Source organism: Rhinolophus sinicus, linkage group LG14 (genome assembly GCF_036562045.2).
Source record: "Rhinolophus sinicus isolate RSC01 linkage group LG14, ASM3656204v1, whole genome shotgun sequence".
Classification (NCBI taxonomy): domain Eukaryota; kingdom Metazoa; phylum Chordata; class Mammalia; order Chiroptera; family Rhinolophidae; genus Rhinolophus; species Rhinolophus sinicus.
This window is the reverse complement of record NC_133763.1, coordinates 13,572,910-13,585,328: the sequence shown is the minus strand read 5'-3', so window position 1 is coordinate 13,585,328 and position 12,419 is coordinate 13,572,910.

The window sequence follows — 12,419 nt, the reverse complement described above, 5'->3', positions numbered from 1 at the left end:
ACTCTGGCTCTAACTCTTGAGTTATTGGAATATTTTTTTCATCAACATAATCAAGTAGAAAGAGCCCTGGTTTGAAAGTTAAGAAACCTGGTTCTAATCTAAGTTTTATTAGCAATTTGTTCACTAAGTTCAAACTAGCCACTTGATCGAGTGAGATGAGAATAGCATGGCTAATCTCCCTATGACTTTTTTCATATTTGCTGTTGCCTTCTGAGTTGCTGTGAGATCAGATGAAATAGTTGAGGTGAAAGAACTCTGAAAAGTCAAGTGTTTAACAATACAAGGTGGTCTTACACCAATTTGTATATGTGGAGACTCACAGACAAATGCGATGTGACTTCTTATGTCACATTACTCTCAACCAACAAGACCCACAAAGATTCCTAATACCAACAGCTAGTGACCAGCAAATGCTCAGAACTCTATATTCAACGAACAAATGCTGCTTTCCATTTGAAGGGAACAATAAGATAAATAGCCCCACCTGTGAATCATTTGCACCACTACGTTTGCTTCCTAAGGACTCTAAGCAAAAGTCAGGCCTATTTTTGAATAGCAACCTGCACATTGCAAAGCTCATTTCTCCTTCTCTCCCAGACCTCATTTTCTCTCTCACACAGATTTTATTAATTCCATTCCCAGCTTGACCAGAGAACTGGTACAAGATGAGAACAGGGCATGAGGCAGAATCAGAATCAGATGGTGAAATTAAATTCCTGGAGGGTTTCTGGTGAATATTTCCCACAAAGGGCTAGTTTCTGGTTACAGTGATGTGTGGCAAATGCAAGCACAGGGATGCCTAAGAAAGAGGGAATGAATTCCACAGGACGCTCCTTTCACTACCTCCATAGAAACAAAGATGAACTCTTCACCTGAGGAGGGGCCGCTTGACAGTCCTGTGGCTGTCAACAGGAGCTGCCATCTGGAATCACTGCAGTTATTCTGAATCCACAAGCATCTCATCAGAGAAGCATCAAGGAAAGCAGGGACGTACTGATCATAAGCCTCAGCACAGTTGCATGGCCCTGGTTCAGGCAAAGTCAAATGAACCGCCCACTTCAGTGGCTCACACGTAATCCTGGCCTCCAAGGCTACCAGAGGAAGAGCTTTCATATAAAGCTCCATAGGTCATCCATTTATTATTCTTTTTGCTGTCTTATTTTAGAACATAATTTCAATAATATGCATTTTTCTTTACCAGAATACATATATCTTAATTATTTGAGAATAAACGACATTCTATTTCCACATTTCACATGGTATGTAGGCTAACACACATTTGACATGGCCTAGCTTGGAAATACACTTACCTGGTAATGCACTGCCCGATCTTCTGACCTACAGAGAGGGTTCCAGTTAAGGCTACATGATCTCTGTGGTAGGTAAAATAATGGCCCCCTAAGATGTGTATGTCCTACTTCCCAGAACCCGTGAATATATCATCTCTCATGGCAAAAGGGACTTTGTAGATGTGATTAGTAAGGACCTTGACATAGGGAGAAGATCCTGGATTACGTGAGTGGGCCCAAGCTAATGAAGAACCTTTCCTGGCTATGGAGAGGGAAAGATGGAACTACAGAAGAATGGTCAGAGAGATGACCTGAAGATCAGAGAGTGGTCGGAGATATGACTTAAAGATAGAAGAGGAAAGGGGGCTGTGAGACAAGGTATGTAGGCAGCCTCTAAAAGTTGAAAAAGTCAAGGAAATGGATTCTCCTCTAGGGCTTCGGGAAAGAAACACAGCCCTGCCACCATCTTGATTTTCACTCAGTGACATCAGTGTCAAACTTCTGACCTACAGAACTGTATGAGTTTAACATTATTTCTTCATACGCCTTATCCTATGTTTCTTTTTATTCACTGACTCATCCTGAGTCTTTTAACTTCCTTCTTCTCCTTTGTCCCTTCTCTTCCCTATTGTTCGGTACTCTATCCCTTTCTCTGTCTTCCTCCCTTCTCCCACTTCCACCTTTCTCCCATTTGATCCTCATTTCTCTGTTTTAGTCTCCTAATCGCTCTGCTCACTACTGTCAAGTCTCTACCTTAACATTTACTGGTCTTTTTGATAAACTGAACTACTGTGAATCTATTCCAGCCAGTGGGGAAGGAGAGAGATTGAAAATAGTCTGGGTAACAGAACATTCTTAAATAAATATCTCCCCCATCCCAATTTCAAGCACAAATAATCACAATGCTAACAGGCGAAGGGGAAACAAAGTATTTTTCAAACAATTCTCCAAGTGTGGGCAGGCCCGGTGGCTCAGGTGGTTGGAGCTCTGTGCTCCTAATGCCGAAGGCTGCCGGTTTGATTCCCACATGGGTCAGTGGGCTCTCAACCACAAGGTTGCCAGTTCGACTCCCACAAGGGATGGTGGGCTCTGCCCCCTGCAACTAACAACTGGCAACTGGACCTGGAGCTGAGCTGCGCCCTCCACAACTAAGATTGAAAGGACAACAACTTGACTTGGAAAAGTCCTGGAAGTACACACTGTTCCCCAATAAAGTCCTGTTCCCTTTTCCTAATAAAATCTTTTAAGAAAACAATTCTCCAAGTGTACTGACAAACAGAAATAATTTATAGTGACCACAATCATTGTTTGAATGTATGGCAGGTAATTTATCGAGATATTAATTCTGTTTTGTCCTTAGTGCTTTAGGGAACTCAAAGGAATGAGGGCTTTCCTACTGAACTTCATCTTACTCTTGCTACCATTGCCTCAGCGGTTAAAAACAAAGGTAGTCAAACACCTGGAAAACAACTACCCAGGCTTTTGTTTGGGAGCTTCAGCTGTTAGAATGGTCGTTAGAAAGATGTGTAATGAAATTTAAGGAAAAGAAGAACCCCCATCATGAGTGGCCTCTAGACTAAAGATGGGATTGGAAGTTTTGGGGGGAGTTCCCAGAATAGCCCAGACTTGTGTCTCTACAGGAAAGAATCTCTATGATGAGATAACACTTGGATGCCTAGGTGACAAAATTAAGTCATGGCTTTGTAGCCGTAATACAAGATTCCTGTGCCCACATTGGTTCCTGAAAGGAACCATGCAGGGCCGGACACTGAGACCTCAGGAACAACTGGGCTAGAGCAAGACTAAATGCTCGAAACTCACTCACATGGAGGACAAAGACATAACCCCTGCAGGCCCCTTACAGCCCTAGAAAGTGGAGGAAGACTCAAAACCTGGCTGCGATACATTTCTTGCTGGCCGGTTAACAGCAGCTCTGAGAGTCAAATTAATTTAGAACAGATAATGCACTCGGAGCATCAGGAGACTTCTACATCTTTTCTCAAATATCACTTCTCCATAGGCTTTCTGAGACCACCCTGCCTAGAACAGGAACCGCGCCCTTCAAGCCATTCTCTACTTTTTCTCCTTAGTACCTTTCACTAACATCCTTTCTTTCTTGATTATTATCTGCCTTCCATACCACAGGGCAAAGTTTTCTTGATCTGTTTTTGTGTCCTGTTGAATCCTTAGTGCTTAAAACAGTGCCTGACACGTACTACATAATCGGGGAGAATCTGTTAAATGAGTAAATTAACCTGTGTCATAGAATAGAGAAATCCCTACTGCTAGAAACACAAAAACTGCTGGAATCCTTATTTTTAGGGAAGCTTAGCATTAAATTAATACAAAAATTAATATGTTAGCTTGGCACTCAATAGCTTCTCACCCAATTACAGAGTTTTGTTTTGTTTTTGTTTTTCTTAATTTCCCCAGCCTGCCCTCCCTTCCTGCTCACTGATATACAGACAGCCATTTCCAGGGCTTCTCCAAGCAGAGAAAACCTTTATTCAAGAAACAAGGATCCTCCTCTCCAAACCCCCCTTTTTCCAGCCCGCAGCCCTCCTAATCCCCAAGGTCACATCTTCATACTATTTCTGAGCAGTTCTAGACTAGAAAGGGCCAGGAATTTAGATTGTCACGTATAACCAGTTTCTGTAAAACAAATCCATTTCCAAATTGTAGATGGCTCAAAGGAGCAGTGATACCCAGAACTACATTGTAGTCAGAGTTTACTCTGTATTGTGCACACTGCTAAAAACAAAGTAGGAAACCAATAAATACCTGTTGCTTAATTGATTAATTCTCAAATATATGCCATTTTTAAGAAAAGCGTTTCTCCAAAGGAGACTTAAACATGCTCAGTGCCAAATGAACAGATAAGTGTCCCCAAAAAGCAAAACTAAATTCCTAGAATCAAATCAGCAGCTCCAGGACAGCTGTTAACACATTCTGTTCACCAGTGGGCAGCCAACAGAGCTTTCTAATAGCCAGTTATCAGCTTCTCCAAAGCCTCAGAATCCCCCCCGTCCCGTCCCCTACACACCTTTGTTCCCAGGTCCAGGAAAAGGGGATCTTACCTCGTAAGGGTTTTTTCCTTTCACTTCTGGGTAGTCTGCTCTGGTAGCCAAGTATCTCCACTCCTGAGATGTCCAAACTCATTTCTTCTCAAAGTTTCATCATCACTTTCTTTCCTGGTGAATAATAATTGGGGAAAATTTTTTAGTGCAGATTTTCACTTTGGGAATGAAATTCCATCATTTTCTTATTTTTTTAGAATGTTCTATTTGGACATGTATACATTAAGTATTTACTAAACTGGCATTTTTCAGGATTTATTATAATTGCAAAAGCAATATTTAAAAATTAACCTAGGTTTAAAGATAACAAAGGAAAGCCATCAGGGAATGAAAAATATTAAGCCTATACCTTGCTTAACTTATTAGCGTAACAATTTTATATAAAATGCCTTAATTTCAAAAGTTTTTGTTGTATTTAGCCTGGAATTTATTTTTTAAACACATCATATAGCACACTAGGAAATTAATCTTTAGTCACAAAAAAATTTTACCTGAAAGATATACATTATTCTAAGAGGATAAAGTTTTAATACAGAAGAAAAATGATTTATTTCCCTGCTTATCTTATCCTTTTCTTAGTTCTTTCTTACCTCTTTTCAACATATCCCCTCTCCCAACTAAAGAACTTGAAAGGAGGTGGGAAGTGGTGGCTTTTATTATCACAGATGCACTTATATTTGAAAAAGATGATTCATTCGTTCATAAATTAAATGTCAAATGAACAATAATAACCAATAGTTATAGTGCTTCGTACCTGACGTTGCCCTAAGAAATTTATATTAGCTTTATATAGTCATTTAATACAACAACTTATGGGACAAGTTCTATCAGCATTATCATTCCCCATTTTTCAGACTAAGAACCTAAAACACAGGAAGGTTTAGTAGCTTGGCCAAGGTCAACCAGTTAGTAAGGGGTAGAGCAGGCTGGTTCTAAAGTCCACGATATTAACAGCTGTACTATATTGTCTCTCCATGGTGATCCGCTATTTCCAACTACATTTGTCCTTAGAAATGAACCCTCTCCATAGCCTTGCCCAACTCCTACCCAGGGTTCTCTTATTTTCAAAAGAATACTCACTCTTGTCACTCCTTTTATTATCTACCTTCCTCTTCAACTGTCCTTTGCAGCTCAAGAAGATTCCTCTAAGGAATTGCCCTTAAAAGCAAATCCTCAGAGACTCAAAATTCCTCAAAAACAAATCCTTAAAGTCTCAAAATTCCCCAAGACTTCTTCTGTCTCCTCTTCCTCCATCTCTTCTTCCTCCAGCTCCTTGCAACCCCTCCTTACTCGAGAAGCTAGTGTGGCTTTGGTACCTACATCTGCCACTTTCTCTTGGCTGACCAATAACTACAATATTAACCAAGTGAGTGATAAATTGGACTTTCTTTTTCAATTTTAAAAGTGATTCTTGAGTACTTATATTAGTAAATAATTGTGACTTTAAATATTCTGATAAAATTCTAAGTGCTAAGAAAACTCAAAATTTTTTTTAAATAGCAAACATTCATGGTGCTTACTCTGTGCTAGAGTGCTTAATATAGATTAATTTATTTAATTCTCACAGCAACTCTATGAAGTAGGTACTATTGTTTCCCATTTCACAGATGGGAAAATTGGAGCCATTAATTAACCCATGCTGTTAATAGGAAGACCAGCATTTGGACTCAGGGAGTCTGGCTCTAGAATCTGTCTGCTTAACTACTCACCACCCTAGCACCCTAAGACATACCTGAATTTGGTAAAGTCAGATATAACTACTTATTTAATGTCAAAACAGTATTTACACTCAGTATATTCTAATTTGTCCCTCCCCCATTAAAAGTGGTTCTATAGCTCTATAAACCCAAATTAACACATTCTGTTCCATTATTCTGATTCCATAAGATTGGGAGGTGAACATTTGCTATTACATAAATATAATAGCAAATTACAAAAATAAAGTATTTCAATACCACTCACACATTGAGATGTGTAATCTTATGACATTAAATGTTATCCATAATAAAAGTGGTTATATTTAAGTTCTGCAATGTACAAAATAAAGTACCAATTGTGAAGGTTCTATAATCTACATTACTTAGGTCAAACTATTAAATTAGTTATCCTTTCTTATTTCTTCATAGTACAAAGGAAATACAACTTGGCAAACTTGAACTTTCTCGAACGGAACTTTATTTGCCACCATTAAAATAAGTGTGCATGTGTGTTGTGTGTGTGTATATATATTCTGTAGCAATTTATTTTGCTTCTGGTACTCTCTGCCAGCTTGCCGTTGTGAAAAGCACAGTATCTTCCACACTCTGGATCTATCTGTGCTTTATTTTTCCCTTTATCACTCAGTACTTTGAGCCTACTATATATGGTATTTATTGTCAACTATTGTCTGTCTGCCCCTTCAAAATGTGTGCTCATCAAAGGATTTCTGTCTGTTTTCCTCACCCCTAGAGCAGTGCCTAACACATAGCAGAGCCTAAGTAAATGTTTGTTAAAGGAATAAATATAAATCTCTGAAGAAAATCTCTCTGCAACATCCTTCCCCAGCTCCCCAAACCATACTTGGGGAAAGATACTGTATGAATAAGATGATAGTCCCACTTCCCTGAGTGTGAAAGACTGCAAGTGAGTTTACAGGGCCTCTAGGATGGCTGGGTCTTGCTATGTCCCTATAGTATAAATGGCTCGTTACCCTCTTTAATGGAGGGAGGGGGGATTGGAGGTTGGTTTCATTAACATCTTTTGATGTAGTGATTTGGCATATAATTCAGGATTTCTATGGCTTAACAATAGTCAATCCTTAATATTCACAGATTTCATACTTGCGAATTTGCCTACTTGCTAAAATTTATTTCGTGGCCATTCAGACATACACAGAATGACAAGAAATTTGAGTTTCCCAGCTGAGGTTGAATAAGGCAATGTTTTACCTTCTTGTTTCAGCTCGTACAGAAAACAAGTGCCACATGTTTTACATTTTTGTGCTTTTTGCTGGTGATTTCACCTTTTAAAATGTTTAAAAGCATAGTGCTGAAGTGCTGTCTAGTGTTCCTAAGTGCAAGAGGTTATAATGTACCTTCTGGAGAAAATATGTATATTTATTAGATAAGCTTCTTTCAGACATGAGCAATAGTACTGCTGGCTGTGAGTGCAATGTTAATGAACCAATAATATATATTAAATAAGGTGTCTAAGCAGAAACACACATAAAACAAGGTTATGCATTGATCACTTACTAAAAATGTTGTAAATAGAGGCTCACAGGAACTTAACCCTGTGTTTCCCCTAAGAACAATAGTTCAGTATTCACTAAATCGGTGTTTATGATGACTTTATAGAGCCTGCAAATAACAAGAATCAACTGTATCTCCCCTGGAGTTCTCCAGAGTGGCCTCTTTTTGATCTTGGAAACATTATCTTTTGGTTTCTCACCTTCTTGGAGATAGTATTAGGTTGGTGCAAAAGTAATCATGGTTTAAAAAGTTAAAAATGAAAAAATCGCAATTACTTTTGCACCAACCTAATACATATCTACAGGAAGCCGTGGATAAGGAATCAGTAAACCTGAGCTCAGTCCTGCTTTCCCTGATCTGGAGGTTCATCATGAAGAAATTTTTTAAACTTTCTTGAAGGAGCTTCCTGATCTGTAGAATGGTTTCCTCAAAGGAAGGACTTGGTATTTTTCAAGTTGAACAATGGCTTTTTCCTTCAGGTCTCAGGGTATTTTGACCTAACTTTTGTGGCGCACCACTGTGGACAAATTTTAGGGATTTGATCTTTGGGTTCTAGAAGTAAGAAGAGAGTTCCTTTTGCTAAATGGAACACTCTGTTACTCCCAGAATGTCTTGGTCATCGTCTGACCTAGCCTGACTTCGGAAGCCACCTTTCAACCTTCTTTCTCCCAGGAAGCAGTCAAGGAGTCTAGTCTTTCTAATTCAAGTATCCAGGAGGGGACAGAGAGGCCAATTAGTGCAAAAGAACAGAGTCCTGGCTGAAGACTCGGGAGATCTGAGATCTTGTCTGCCATTGTACAACTTTGTTACTGAAGGCAAGTCATTTCATATCTTTGGGTATCAGTTCCTTCATTTGTAATCAATTTTTATTAAATGCTATCTATATGAGATGACAATTAAGGGACTGTCTGCCCCACACATATAAATTGTATATAAATAAACAAAACTACAAATAATACCAAAGAATGCAGAAAAGAAAGAAAATTTCTCTTTTCTCACCATCCCCGTACCGTGTTTCCCCTAAAATAAGACCTAGCTGGACAAGCGGCTCTAATGCGTCTTTTGGAGCAGAAATTCATATAAGACCCGGTCTTATATTATATAAGACCGGGTCCTATATTATAGTAAAATAAGACTGGGTCTTAAATTAATTTTTGCTCCGAAAGATGCATTAGAGATGATTGTCCGGCTAGGTCTTATTTTCGGGGAAACACGGTATTAGTTTGCTAGGGCCACCACCACAGACAGGGTGGCTTAAACATCAGAAATTTATTTTCTCACAGTTGTGAGGCTAGAAGTCCAAGATCAAGGTGTTGGCAGGGTTGCTTTCTTCTGAGGCCTCTCTCCTTTGCTTGCAGATGGCCATCTTTTAGCAATGTGTCCACATGGTCATCTATGTGTGCACATGTCTAGTGTCTCTCCCTGTGTCCTAATCTCTTCTCACAAGGACACTAGTCATACTGATAGGGGGCCCACCCTAATGACTCCATTTTAATTACCTCTTTAAAGGTCCATAGCATAGTCATATTATGAGGTACTGGGGGTTAGAGCTTCAATATAGAATTTGGGGGAAGAAAAACACAAGGGAGCCCATAACACATGCCATCAAGTTCTCAAAATTGTGCCTGATTTCAGTTAGCTTTATATTTGGACTATGAGTTCTTTATAAAGATTTTTTTTTTTTTTAAATAAATTCCTAACTATCTTTTGCTTTTGAAGAAAGTGATATGCCTTTATCATACCTGTAAGGTCTTCCTGATCCTGAATCACATTACTATCATGGAAGAATCCACTTTCTTCTTGAAAAAACATCTTCCTACAGCCCTTTGACCTTTTTTTGTTTTTCCTAATTTGTCCTGATTGCTTTATGACTTATTGCATCACTGTCAACTTGGGATTTATTTTGAGTTCCTTGGTTGGTTCCCTTTTTTCTTAAATCCTGTGTGTTCCTCTTTCTTGGATTCTTTTGTTTTGCTGAAGTATGTCTGTGGCAACCACCGAGATTTGGGGCTAGCTTGCCTTTCAAGAAAGGACTCACTGTCCAGCTGCCAGAATGGTTAACTGAGAGTCTCCAGGTGTTAACTCCTTCAGGGTCCGAGGTTATAAGCCTCTGGCCAGTGACTGAACGAGGTGGTTGTACAAGGGCCTAGGCATTTCGGCCCAACTCATGACTCCTCTAAAGGGAAATATATTTGCTCTGCAGCTAACAAGGAGGCTGGCAGAGGCTGTCAGGTCTTCATTAATAGCTAACCCTACCTAATCTTGTGCCATCTCCTTTTCCATTCACAGATGTTACTCCCCAGTAAAACTTTGTACTTTCGTTGTGTGTCAGTTTCTGCTTCCTGGAGAATCTAATTAGGATAACATTCTCAAGTAATGTTCACTTTTCATTTGTTTCCGAAAGGAATCATGGCATTTAAACTTCGTAAGACCTTGCAAGTGTGAATTATCTATTTGTCCTCGTATGTGATTGCCACTTTGGTATACAATTCTAGGTTCAAAATTATTTCCCCACAGAACTTTGAAGGTCTTGCTCTACTGTCTTCTAGAATCCAGTATTGCTGATGAGACGTCTGATCATAATCTGATTCTCATCCTTTGTAGCTAACCTGTTTTTTGTTTGTTTGTTTTGTCCTCATCTCTGGAAGCTTTTAGGGTGTATTCTTAAAGCTTTAAAACTTCACTAGGCTGTGTCCAGGCAGAGTTGTTTTTCATTCATCCTGCATAGAAGGCCCTTTCGATCTGATGACTAATGTCTTTCTTCCATTCCTTTCCCTGCATTGTCTCTGCTTTCTTTTTTTTGGAACTCTGACTAGATAGCCATTGTATCTTCTGGGTCTACCCTCCATGCTTTGCTTTTATATTTTCTGTTCTCTATATTCTGGTGTCCTAGGAGACCGTTTCCATTCTATGTTCTATAACTCCAAATTTGATCTTCAGCCATGACCAGTATATTATTTTTCAACTGAGCCATCACACTTTAGTTTTTAGGAACTCAATTATTCTCTTGTTGCTCCTTTTAATAACACCTTATTCTGTTTTTTATTGCTGTAACATCCTCTTAGATATCTCTGAGAATACCAATTAACATTTTAAAAAACAGTTCTGTACTATTCCTTAAATTATCTTTGCTTCCTCCAGGGTCAGTTATTTCGTTTGTTCATCTTGGAATTTCTCTTCTTAAGTTGTTTCTTCTCCAAGGTCTGGTAGACATTTGTTCATATTCATGAATAAAGGACTATATTGATTTATATCTGCAAAATGGCTGCATCCTGGGGACAAACACACTTTTCCACTTATGGTGCATTGAAAACAGCCATATGGGCCAAGGCCCCCCAAACTGCCAACTCAAGGAGGAACTCACTCTTGAGTGGAGTGGGGTGGCCTTTCTTTCTCTCCATGTCTACTATAATTAGGCTCTACACTGTCTCTCTCCCCAGCCCTATGCTCACCCCACGGGCTCTCCTCAGGTAAAAATACTCTGCTTAAGCAGTTCTCAAGGCAGCTCCAGCTGAGGACAAATGCTGCAGCAGCTGTACAATGTTGTGGGCTTCTGACCTTTGTGCTGCTGCCTCTGTGCCTGGAGCCTCTTGAGAACTCCATGGGGAGATGTTTCTGTCTCTACATATTTCAGGAATGTGTATTCTGAGCTGTGGTTTTCTTCATTCTGGGCTATGTATCTACACAATCTCATTTGCTTTCCACAGCCCAGAAATTAAAATCTCAGGTTTGCTGATTGTACCTTCTGTTGTTTTCCATGCTGTAATAGACTTTTTTCTAAATCTCTTTATCATCTTTTCCTGGGATCCTAGGAAGGAGGGGGTGCAATCATATGTGCCCAACGATTAGTCTACAGGTGAGCCAGCCCTGAATGGCTGCATGTAATCCTGACTCCTAGACACATTTTGGAGGTTAAGGGTGAGCATCTAACTGAGGCCAAAACAATGAAGAGTTTTACAGTACAGACTGAGACAGAAGTGAGTCTCTGGTTGATAGATGTCTTCGTCTGTTTGAGTTGCTGTAACAAAATAGACACCACAGACTGGGTGGCTTATAAACAATAGAAATTTATTTCTCACAATTCTGGAGGCTGGAAGTCCACTATCAGGGTGCCGGCATGGTCAGGTCCTGGTGAAGACCTTCTTCTGGGTTACAGACTTCTGAACTCAGTGTGTCCTCACATAGTGGAAGAGAGGAGGAATCTCCTTTTATAAGGACACTAATCCTGTTCATAAGGGTTCTGTCCTCTTGACCTAATCACCTCCCACATGCCCTACCTTCTAATACCATCAACTGGGCATTAGATTTTCAACACATGAATTTGAGGGGACACAAACATTCAATCAACAGCAACAGACTATGAGGAATAAAGGTCAGGTACTTCCAGGTGGGGGCGGCAGCACCATGTTTTCAACTATATGCACTAAAGCAACGTACAGAAAAGCTGAGGCACTGAGAGAAAAACCGTAAGAAGGTCCAGTTATATTTCATCCTTGGTTTCCCTGGGACATCCTGTATCTCTATAATAAATGTTTCTCTTGCTTACATACCTCTATGTGAATTTCTCTCACAAGAGAGCCAGAAATCTTGCACCATCTTGACCCTCTTGGACCATGTTACTGTGGTCTGGCTGGCTGATGGGGAAGAGGGAGCAGCAAGAAAGGATTACACCAAGGGGCCAGACAGGGTTTCTGCCACAGTGCAATGATGGCCATGACAGTGACCTCTGCAGATAATAAATGCCTTACTTGCCACCATTGTAAAATGACAAGGTACAAATAAGATGGAAGCTCTTTCCTCTTAGCCTAATTTACAAGGTTCTA